At 44.7% G+C, this 12,337-nt stretch overlaps 1 long non-coding RNA gene across 1 annotated transcript in view; it reads right to left on the bottom strand.

Moving 5' to 3' along the window:
* Window positions 1-11,009, bottom strand: part of LOC132026046 (uncharacterized) — a 261,018-nt gene extending 250,009 nt beyond the window's left edge. The window contains exon 1 of the long non-coding RNA XR_009406746.1: window positions 10,728-11,009. This is a non-coding gene — a long non-coding RNA (uncharacterized LOC132026046). The remainder of the gene's footprint in view (window positions 1-10,727) is intronic.
* Window positions 11,010-12,337: the final 1,328 nt, after the last annotated feature.

The raw sequence follows: 12,337 nt of genomic DNA, 5'->3' as shown, positions 1-12,337 counted from the left end.
AGGTAGGTGTCTTCTCGCTCAGAAATCGGCAGAGGAGGGGATACCCCAGTGACCCCCACCTCCGCCTCCCCCTCGGAGAGAAAACTTTTGCTTGAAAAGAAACAAATTTTCCCAGTATCTTTAACGCGCTAAGTTGCTTTAAGAACAACAAAAGGAATATAGGTAAAAAAAGAACAGCAATGTGGTCTAATCGAGTTATAAGCAGGAAAATAAAAAATAGATATATCAGAGAGAATGAGCTCTAATTATAAACACATCAGAACCTGATTCCCATGCATCTGGCCAGGAATTCTTTTTTCCCAAAAGCCACCAAACAAGGATCCTAATTTACTTCAATTTTCCAAGGTTCTTTCTTCAACATGAATTAAGCCCTAGTCACAGTACCTGCAATTCTTTTATCCCCAACGTCAACTCCTGATTTACTCTCAAGATCTATAGTCTCCCCCTCCCTCTCCCTCTCTTTCTTTCCTTATATCTAATTTTTCTGAATTTAAGTGTTTTGTTAAAGTAGAGTCTGAAGGTTAACAATTGGTTCCAGCAGACTCTGGGAAGAGTATTAAGGCTCTTCTTAGCTAAAACATGAAGTGAAAACTTGGTATACTCAAATTCAAGCCTGTTACCTAAAGGACAAAATACATGTGAGGGACTGTTTCAGAGCCTAAGCGCCTCCATGTTATTCCAGTAAGGTGGTATTTCAGAAGTTACTAGAACAGCCAAACACTCAAGAAGTCCTCATACCTACTTCGGAAAAGGTGAAGTAGCCAATGCTGAAGGAGGTCATCAAGAGGACATGACCCCTGGCTGACCCTCTGATGGGACCCAGGTCCTTGGAGGGCGGTCCTCACCACCCCTAGTCCTTGGAATGTTCATTCTTCCCACTGTTCCTACATGGGCCCCATTTTCAAGGACACCACCTTGAGGAGTAAGGTGTTGTTGAGACCATCTAGACGGTCTATGGGACTGAGCCCAGTTCAGGCCTCTCTATAAACTCTTAAGATTCGTTGGGGGGTGGGGGTTCAGAGATGTATTCATCTTGCCACTGCCCAACACCAGCCTCCTATGTAAGTTCCTGTACTTGTGAAACCTGCCACCTACCAATCCAGAGTGGCCTGCCTGTCTCTTTGGTCTCTCCTAGCTCTCTGGGTACAGAAGCCAGTTAAGGAATTAACAGCCAACATCTTATTTGAAACATCTTCTGTAAAGCATACCATCTAAGTGCTAGTTTCCATGGGTTCTTGTGGGTCTTTGAAATTATTGCCGAATTGGTGGTGCCAGGAGGAAGGGAGTGCCACAGCCCAAATGTGGGGCCATCTCAGTTCTGAAGGCCCTAAGCGTTGATTCCCTGTAACACGTCTGTGGCACTTCCTTCTCCGCCTGGCTGGACGTGAAGCAGACTCTGGCAACTGATGACCACATAGGGAAAGTGAGCCAAGAAGAAGCCAGCACAGTAGAAAAGACACTCTTGTCGAGTTCCTACAGGACCTGGCTGAGTTGTTAAATCAATACTAACCAAGAAGTCTACCCTGTCTCTGAACTTTCAGAGAAGTGAAAGAAGTCCAAACTGTATTTTCAAGGCATATTTGAATCTGAGAATTCTGCTACTTGCTGGCAAAACCATCCTGATACAGGAAGTCAACATGAAGAAGAAACTGTCTTTTAGGGTGTCTCCTGTGTGCCGGGCACACCACCAGGCACTGGGTCCACAGTGGTGAAAAGAAAAAGAACTGTCCCTTATGGAATGTACAGCCCAGTGGGGAAGACACACACAAAATAAAAGAACACAAATAATTAAGAAATTTCTAGTGTGGAAATACCGGAGATAATGGGAGCTCACAACTAGGAGGTCTAGTAGAGTTCGGGACATCAGAGAAGACCTTCATGAAGAGAGTGATATTCAAGCTGAGTAGTGAATGAAGGTTATTTAAGCCAAGAATGTGTGTGTGTGTGTGGCTGAGGGGGAGGGAAAGGGGATGGAGTAATGGTAGTTTCCAGGTGAAGGGACAGTCTGCGGGTAGCAGGAGACTCTCTGTCATCCCTTGTACGTGGAGGAACTAAAAACCGTCAGGTACCGGCTGGAGAAGAGCAAAGAGCAGGGTGCCCGGGTGGCTCACTTGGTTAAGCAACTGCCTTCAGCTCAGGTCACGATCCTGGAGTCTGGGGATCGAGTCCCGCATCAGGCTCCCACCTCAGCTGGGAGTCTGCTTCTCGCTCTGACCCTCTCCCCTCTCATGCTCTCTCTCTTAAGTAAATAAATAAAATCTCTAAAAATAAGAAGAAGGAGAAGAACAAGCAGCAGGTTCAGCTGGGGCCGGAGCGGTGACAGAGTTTGTGCAGCCACCAAGGCAGAGGGCAGACCCAGAGGCAAGCTGGGTTAGGAATGTGCGGCTAAGCTAGATCAATAAAAGGCCATAGCAAAGGAGAAAGTGGCACAATCATACGTGATTTTAAAAGAATATTCCAACAGCTGGGTGACAAGTGGGCTACTGGAATTCAAGAGTGGAGCCGGAAGACCGGGTGGAAAAGAACGAGGATGGGAAGATACTGGAGGGGCTGGAGAGCGCTTCGGGGTGGGCCTGAGGATGCGCTGGATGTAGGGGGAGCAATTGCTGAGACCAGGAAGGATACCATGATCTCTGACCTACGCAAAGTGCTGGAGGGCAACGTCATTTACCGAAATGCAGGTCAAAGAAAGTAGAATGGCTGGTAGGGAGGGGAACAGGGGTCATGAGTTTACCTTGAGGAATGTTCACTTTGAGGTGCATGGAAGGCAGCAAAGTTGCCTCCTTCTGTACAAAAAAACAGGTCAATCAAATTGAAGTTGTCTCAGAAATCTTTGGACCTAATTTACAACACTGAGTTTGAGTACGTTAGATAGTTATACCCACAACTGAGCTCGTACGACCGACACATGCACCCACCCGCTGTGGTTTTCCAGCTGGCTTAGCGACTCTAAACTCCCACTCGGGTATGGGGACCCCTAGCATGAGGTGCTTTTCTCCTCTTTCCTGAAGACCGTCATAACGTCCACAATACAGGCCTCTGTGCTGCTGAGATGACCGCAGATGATCTTCAGTAAGGCCAAGAAAATAAAACCGAACCTAAAGAAAGGCTTCCATCCCTGAGCTTTTTGCGTTCAACACAGGTTATCTCCCTCCGTGAGAGTCACGCCATCTTGGCGATCCTTGGTCACTCTCCTCCCAAGGGCATCACAGGCCATTTCAGAACAGGAGTCTCACTGGCTCTAATATTCGGGTCCACACATAGGACTCTGCTTCCTGGCATAATTAAAGAACATGTCTATACTCTCAGCTAGGAAGAACCTACTTCATTTATATTTGCTTCTATTTCTATATTTAATAACTATCAATCAGGGGCGCCTGGGTGGCTCAGTGGGTTAAGCCGCTGCCTTCGGCTCGGGTCCCGGGATCGAGTCCCGCATCGGGCTCTCTGCTCAGCAGGGAGCCTGCTTCCTCCTCTCTCTCTCTCTCTGCCTGCCTCTGCCTACTTGTGATCTCTGTCTGTCAAATAAATAAATAAATAAATCTTCAAAAAATAAATAAATAAATAAATAACTATCGATCAGTGTATACAAGGTACATGTACAAGCAAATTACCTGAGTTCTGTTTTCCTTGGGAAGGAAAAGATTGAATCCAACCATCGACCATGTTACAGCACTACAAATTCCTCCGGTCAAGACATTTAAAGGGAGTGTCCTTTACATATGGCCACGATTGTTTAGAAGGTAACTGGATTGTTAATGTCGTGGTTACGGTGAGGGGAAAGGGAGGTTCTGAGTTTGTGTTTTTCTTTCTTCCTTCCCCGCCCTTCGCCCCCTCTGGATTAGGGGCAAACAATGAGGAGCCGGCTTTGTGGGAGGGGAAATCCATCAAACAGAGAACAAATACAAAAACCTGTTTCTCTCCAGCAGCTATAACCACAGCATATAAGACAGGGAAGGTGGTCTATCTGATCGATTTCACCAATAATCCTTACCACTTTCCTCTTTCATATACGCTCTCACAATTATGGGAAAATGACAACAGGCCATGTTGAGATGAATCATCCATCCCCCCAGCTGTCTGTTTAGGAGCTAACAGAAATTACCAAAAGCAACTCTGGCCTAAAACTCATCTACTTATAGCCCTTGTTCGTTATGAAAAGTCTTGAAACCTCAACCAAAGCCTATCTTCAGATCAGACCACAACACTCTGCCGGAAATGCATTTTCACGGGAGGGGCTCACACAAAAACAATTTTCTTTGCCTCGGGCGGAAAGGGGCTTTGGGCAACTCAGAATGAGAGCTCAGACAGGTAAAGCTAGGACATGAATGGTCAGGAATTGGAGGAACAACTTTGACAACTGGCTCATCCTAGCATTAGATAAGCAGAGGCTAATGTCCTCACGTGAAGTTCTGGAAGGTAACAGGAAATGCGCTTTGAGGGGCGCCTGGATGGCTCAGTGGGTTAAAGCCTCTGCCTTCCGCTCAGGTCATGATCCCGGAGTCCTGGGATCGAGCCCCATGTCGGGCTTTCTGCTCAGCTGGAAGCCTGCTTCTCCCTCTCCCTTTGCTCCTCTCCTGGCTTGTGCTCTCTCTCTCTGTGTATGTCAAATAAATAAGTAAATTAAGTAAAATACTTAAAAAAAAAAAAAAGGAACGGAAGTGCACTTGGGAGGGGTCAGGGTGAAGCATATGCAGCGATCACTAGGAGAATGCCCCAGAGGCCAGGGGAGTGGCTGTGGGAGAGCACAGAGCCGAGCTCCTCTCAGCATTTTTCTTTCCATGTTCCTTTACTCCAGCACCCCCCTTGCACACGCGTACTCGCTCCTACAGCCTCGCCCAGCGACCAAGCATGTTGCCTGTGAATGGTCTGAGTGGCTCCGGCTGGGTCAGGCAGCAAGGCTCTCTGTATCCCTTCTCTGTATGCAAGGTACAAAATTATGGAAGTGAAGAGAAGCTCTACCTATTGCATATGCCGTGGATATCTTAATTAGTAAGGGGATTTATCTGCTTCAGTGACCTGTAAAATCTTCTTCCCTCTGCACAGGGAAGGAAGCCGGTGAGACAGAGCAGGACTCCAGAGTCTGACCCTGTCTACGTAAATAGTATTTCAGACTCTCTTCTATCTGCCCATCTCTGGCTGTGCCCCTTTGTAAGTACCAGCGCAGCGGGAAAGAGGTACATGTGGCGAGCCATAAAAGGACAAATAATTTTTCAGTTTTGTTTCTTCTCAGTGACTCAAAATTAAAGGTTTGTTGGCAGGGGGGTGGGCAGGGGAGTGTACTGGGGGTGTGGTCACGACTGAAAGGTGATCCTAAAAGAATGCGTAGGCCCCGTCTGTTAACATGTTCCTAACCTTCCTCTATGGAACATCTGCTCAGCCAAACTGAGCACACCAAGGACATTTCTGTTCCTTGCCTTTGTCCGTGTCTCTCCCCCTGGTCCACCTGTCCATCTCTGAGGGGAAGTGAATCCAGGACACCTGTGGGACCCAGTGGGTTGAACGTCAGACTCTTGACTTCAGCTCAGGGTCACAAGGTGGAGCCCCACATCGGGCTCTGCCCCGGGCATGGAGCCTGCTGCAGACTCCCTCTCTGCCCCTCCTGCACCCCACTCACTCATGCTCTCTCTTTCTCTAAAAAAAAAAAAAAAAAAAAAAAGAAAACAAATAAATAAAGGGATGTGAATCTAGCTCTTAACCCATATCTTCTCCAGAAATGATTTTTACGACCTCATCCCATAATGATTTTCCCCTCCTTTAATTCGGAGCAGGGTTTATCTGGAACTTTCACTTGAGACTTAGTAAGCCTATGACTGACTAAGCTTAGTAAGCTTACTAACATATCAGATGAATAGTAAGCCTATTCATCTGATCATTCATACAACCGATCTTTCTCACCAACTTGGCTGTAAACTTCTTGAAGGGCGAAGAACCTAACACAGTACTGACTGGGTTAATAAGAGACTTTGGTAAAATTTAGAAGTGAATGTCACCACCAAAGATCCTTTAGAGATTATCAAACCCAGGCATCTCATTCTACAAATAAAATGTAAAAGTGAGGTGTTCTGCCAAGGTCGCAGGGTCAGCCAGAACTTAATCTTAAGCCTCATCCTCCTACCAAACCATGTCTGTCTTCTAAAGTAATGAATGAATGGACTCCTTCTCATCCTTGCTCTCCCTTCCCAAGAACAAGCAGTCTAGAATGCAGGTACAAAGAAAGCTATGATTCAGTTCAGTCAGAATCCCATATTTGTAAAAGAAAACTATTTGACCATCAGTTCCAAATAAGTCTGGGAAAGAACAAAGCACCACCATCCTGAATAAGAAGGACAGTTCAAAGAAAGGGGATGACACGAGGGGCTTACTCCCGACCACACTCCTCAGATTTCACTTCATTCTCGACACCGAACTTCCTGCTATCCTGAGAACATTCCAGTAACACTGCTATCTTAGGTCCTCTGCACCAGCTGTCACCTCCACCTGGCAGCAGGCAAGACCAGAAAGTCTGCCTGGTTCATTGCCTCACTCTCCCCAAGTCTCTACTCAAAGGTCATTCTCTCAATAAGACTCACTCTGACCACCCTTTTTAGTACTACAACCTCCTTCCCCCTCATACTCTCATAATTCTTCTACCTTAATCTATGCCTCCCTTGTCGTTTTTGTCTACCTTCATCTACATCTCCCCTTAAGACCTTATAACATACACTTACTCATTTAATTTGTCTCCACCAGCTGTAATAAAAGCTCCACAAGGGTAGAGGTTTTCTTTGTTCACCAATTATCTCCAATCCCTAGAAGGGTTCATCCCCATAGGTGAATGAATGAATGAATGTGTTCAGGAACCTTACCAGTTCCAGAGAAATAGGAAAAAATCTATTCTACATGGATCTACATGGAAAAAAAAAAAAAGGCAAATCCAAAAGGGACTTGACTATTAAAGTAGAAGTTCAAGTCTTAGGACCCATTTTCCCTCTCCTCTCACATAGGTCTCCTGTTCCTCTATTCTTGTGAGCAACTGTATAGGAAGAGATTTTCAACTTTCCTAAAAAATGAAAAGGTATATAGACTCCACACAACCATAGAACTGGGAAGGAATAGGAGAATGAGGCTATGAATGCTAACCTACTCTCCCAAGCAAGGACGAGTTCTCTCCTTTCAATAATGATTGAGCTCTAACTCTGTGCCAGGAACTCAGAAATGTTGGTGAAGAAGACAGAAAAGAACCTTAATCTCCTGGAGATTAAATTCTAGTGTAATTATGTATCCTGATCCTCAGTCCTTACCAAGGTCTGTGCCCACATGCCCAATTATTAGAACTTACTTCCCCTGCTGAGGAGAGAAGAAAAACCCCAAGTGCTTGTCACGTTCATTCCTTAGAAACTTGCTGCTCAGGTACGGGCCCCAACTGGCAGCATCAGCACACCCGGGACATGATTAGAAATGCAGACTCTCAGACCCCACCCCAGGCCTACTGAATCAGAAATGGCATTTTAATAAGATCCCGAGGTAATTCTTACACACAGAAATGTCTGGGATGTATTGCTTGGGAATTCTTCACCAAATACAAGCCTATTTGTATCACATCAATTACAGACAAGGGAAATGTGAGCATTAGGAACGAGAGAATCCAGTTCATTTTTCCTTTTGCTAGTGAACAACGAATATTATCTGATGCCATGGATCATATTAGAAACTGCAGCAGAAGATTCTAGATTGATCTCCCTGATCATTTAAAAAGTCACAAAACACAAAACTGACCTGAAATAAGTATGATAATCATTCACTAGGGCTTTATGCAGTTATACCCATTCAAGAGGTAGCATTTAAATAAATAAATAAATAAATTTTTTAAAAGGAGGTAACATTTAAAAGCATTAAGTAAATATGTTTAAGAGCATTGGTTCTGAGGATAGACTTCCTGATTTCTGAGCTGTCACTATATCAGTGTTTGTGTTTCCTGAGCCAAATCTTCTTGACTTCTCAAGCTCCAGTTTCCTTTTCTATAAGACAGAAAAAATAACACTACTCCTGAGTTTATTCTGGGGACTAAATGAGAAAATGTCTAAAACGAAATAAGCATACAACACCCATACAAACTTTCAGTTATAAGATGAGAAACTTCTAGAGCTCTAATGTACCACATGATGACTATACTTAGTAATGAACTATATACTTGGAATTTGCTAAGAGATCTAAGGTGTCCTCACCACAAAGAAGGTTAAAAAAAAATACAATTTAAAAAGAAATCATAATATCCAGTATCTAATAAGCATTCAACAAATGTTAACTTTTACTAATATCACTATTATTATTTCAATCCACATTAATTTATTCAATAAATATTTTAGTAATAGGATGCAGTAATAGCGAAAATTGGGTTAGAGTGTGAACCTTAGCTAAATAATCTGGTCAAACAAGACCTCTCTGAGGAAACATGGAAACCTGAAGAAGGCGAACGGCCAACCGCCCAACAAGTGTTCGAGTGACGTGGCGGGAAGGAAAGAGCAGTTCAAAATCGGGATGTTCCAGGCAGGGCTTCATAGTCCAGAAGGAGGCATTGGATCTTACTCATGATCACTGGAAAGCTACTGCATCCTTGTTAGACAAGACGGTGAACGAAACACAAACGCCTGTCGGGGCGCCACTGGGGGTAGAGGTCTAGGAAATTTGCTGGGACACGCAAAGATCAATCAAACATGGTGTCAGCTTCTGAGAAACTGTCCTTCGAAGAATCTGACTTGAGACGTAATGCCCAAGGGAACCATGCTCGTCCCGTGTCCTCCTGCCCTTCGGGTGGCTGCTGGGGCCCTCCTCACTGCACACTCCCTCAGCTCAGCTCGCACATGAGGTCCGTTGTGGAACGCGGGCTGATATGTGTCCCCTGTCCTCCTGGCTCCTTGTCCAGCCTGTCCGAGCATGGCTGTGGGATATCCAGAGCCTCTATCTCGGGGACTATAAGGAGTGGGACCCCTCACTACACTCAGGGTTAAACCCACCCTTTTTACCTCTGCATTCTCACTAGAGACAGAATCATAATGCCGGCACGTTGGTACACAGTAGGCACCCAATAAAGATTATCTGGCATGAAGAACTAATTAAACATTTGTTTACCACGTAATTCATTACTGCGAAAAATGTGTGACAGAATCAGCTTCTGTATTCCAAGGACAAACTAGAGACCCAGAGACTGGGGGGGGGGGGGGGGGCGCGGTTCTAAAGGAAGATTATCTCTTTCGGTGACAACCCCCTGCAAGAGAAAAACCTCAATTTGAAATGCATTTTACTAACAAGTAGACAAGTACTTTATGCAGTTTATATAGGTGTTTGTTTTGTTTTTTTTTAACTTCAGTCCAAGATTATTACCATAGAAACCACAGAAGAAGGTTACCTACCACTCATGTTTTGGGTCTATTTTTCTTAGTTTTTCCTACCTGTAGCCCGTTGTGGTGATTCTCGTCTTAGAGAAGGGGAAACTGAAGCACAGGAAAAGCAGGCCCACGATGAGTCAGTGATCAAACAGGCTCTTCCTGTGAGTGGGGAGCTCTGTAGGTGTCTCTGAGGCAGCCACACTCGCCTCACCCCTGACTGCGCCTCACCTTTCGCACTTCTCTCTCTCTCTCTCTCTCTCTCTCTCTCATGTCCTCTCAGGTACAACTTCAACTCTCTCCCTGTCCTGTGAGTCTGGGCTTGTGCCCTTGGCCAAATCGAGAAAATCCAGCCACCTGCAGCCCCAGATCCCTTATCTGGACAAAACCTCTCTGTTTTGAGAGATAGTTACCCCTTATTCTCATAGTCTCCCTTATTCTTCGTCAGAGCTCCTCACCTCATTCCTACGGCCGTTCTCTCCCTGCCTCCCGTTATCCTGCTGGACCCAGATACTGGCTGATCCTTCCAGCCCTGCCTCCCTTGTTCTTGAAGTCCTGCTCTTTGAAACAAATATAGAGCTTCAAGAAGACAAAGAACCCAACGTCTCATTCAGTCCCACCCATTAAGTTAGCTTCCAAAGTATTAGTAGCTAACCTGATCAGCCAGTCTGTGATACCAGAAGGTTAAAGGAAAGGAAGAAAGGCCAACACTGAGGGGAGCCAAAATTAAGCACCCTCTCCACATTCAGGCCAACTTTACTGCTAGATCTGCTTGGTCACGACCACCATGCTAACATGTTCTAACATGAGTTAGAAGTCATCTCTACAAAAACTGTTCTTGGACCCAAGAAGACAGGTGAAAAGAAATCCCCTAACTGGTGAATCTGTTCCACAAACATAGATCCTTGCTGGGGGGAGGAACTCAAGGTGGGAGGGGTCTGAAGCCTTTGGACAACCCGAAGCTTAGAGGATTTGAGTAGCATCTTTTAGGACAAACAATACAAATTCACAAACATGAAATCAGCTACTAAAGTGAACAGCTCTTTAGAATGAGAAATTATGACAAACTGCACATTTTTAAAAAGCTGATAACTATCACAAATATCACAAAAGCCAAGGCAATTCAGGGCCAGAGCAGTGAAGAACCCTGAAGTTTGTTTCACCAGCGTTTGGTAACAATGACTTTAATCGTGGAGTTCTTTTTCTTCTTCACTTCCTGTCTACATTTTTTTAAAGGTTGTCTGTCTCCCCCTCCCCCATTCCCTCACTACGAAATCACTCCCTAATCATAGGCACTCAGTTCCAGTCCACACCACTACACTGAAACGATCTTCTCAAATGTCCCCAGTGGCTCCTGCTCACCAAGTCAGATGGCTTTTGCTCAGCCTTCGTGCTCCGGGTCTCTTGTTAGCCATAGACACTCGCAACCACGCCTACCTTCTCAGAAATCTATCCGCCTTGGCATGCAAGAGGCTGTATTGTCACAATTTCCCTACGGTGCATACTCATCTTTCTCTTTCACTGGTTTTACTTCCTCCTTCCATCTGTCAAACTGGGCACAACCCGAGGCGCAATCCTCAGCCCTTGCTTTTGTCAGTTCATGTGTTTCTTCATCACCTCTCAGAGCTTTAAACACGTGAGTTAACATCCAAATCTGTACATTTCACCCTGATGTCTCCCCTGTGTATCAGTCTTGCCAGCTGGACACCTCCACATAAATGTCCCCTAGACCTCCGACTAAGCATGCTCAAAACCAAACTAATTCCACGCATCCCAAAACTAGTCAACCTCCATAGATACTGAAGTTCAGTGTTTCTAGAATTAAATGCATCATCTCCCCATCACTAGCAGTCTTTCAGAACTTCCCCCTCTCTATTAAAAGTCTGACCTAAACGGATGAGTGTCAAGTCATAATCTCAGCAGAGGAAATGACACTCTCTTTTTTCTATCTTTTCTGCATAAAGTAATTCATTCTGGTTTGTTCCTCATGAGAACAGGAAGTAGCTCTGAAGGGCTGTCTGGGAGAAAGAGCATCTGCAACCCACTTCATGAGGTTGGTTTAAATATAATTCTGCGTCTGTCTCCAGCCAGACTTGAAGCAGAGGCTCCAGGCCTCACCAGAATAAAAGCATTTTTTATGGCCAGCGATGCTGCTGTGGTTCTAGCTGTTAACAGGAACTGTGGCATACTAAGCAAACAATAACAACTAAGCAAACAATAACAACAGACAAAATTTATATACTCATAGAGTTGGGACACAAGAGTAAAAACATGGTTAATCTCTTCTTGGTGTCTGGAGAAATTAGAAAATGTCATTATAAAGGGGAGCAGAACGCCAGAGTGGAGGGGAAGGGCGTGAGAACAGAGGAAGAAGACAAGGAGAGAAGAGGGAGTGGGGAGGAGGCAGAGGAAGACAAGAGAGCGAGCACCAGCACAAAACTGGAAACTAACCCTGTAAGAATGCAATTGACTTTTCAGTGCCCGAAAGGAAAAAAAATAAAAATTCCTCGGCTGAAGATTGAGGAAAGATGGATAGGAATTGACTAGTCAGTCTCTCAGACTGACATACAGAATGGTTTCTGATGGAAACTGACTTATAGGTTTGGAGAGATATCCTATTGTGGAGGCGGAATCCAGCAAAGCAAAGAAGCTGGAATGGAAAACCAAGAGAGGAAAGAACCACTTCTCTTCAAAATCAAAATGTCGAGACCTACCCTGGGAGGGAAAGTGTTTTATTCAGGAAGAAAAATGCAGATTGATATTTTTTTTCTTCTCTAGGTAGTCTGGAGTCCATGTGCATATTATAGTTCTAAGTGGGGAGCACATGCAGAGAAGTTTTATAGTAATATTCTAAATAATTATATAATAACAATATAATCGATATTCTAAAGTGCATAATATCACAGAACAAAGAAATACCTGTAATACTCAGAACTGAGCATGTCCGAATGACAAATGGTCAGTATGTGAAT

This window comes from Mustela nigripes, chromosome 10, assembly GCF_022355385.1.
Source record: "Mustela nigripes isolate SB6536 chromosome 10, MUSNIG.SB6536, whole genome shotgun sequence".
In the NCBI taxonomy this organism is placed as follows: Eukaryota; Metazoa; Chordata; class Mammalia; order Carnivora; family Mustelidae; genus Mustela; species Mustela nigripes.
This window is presented reverse-complemented; position numbering and strand designations above follow the sequence as displayed.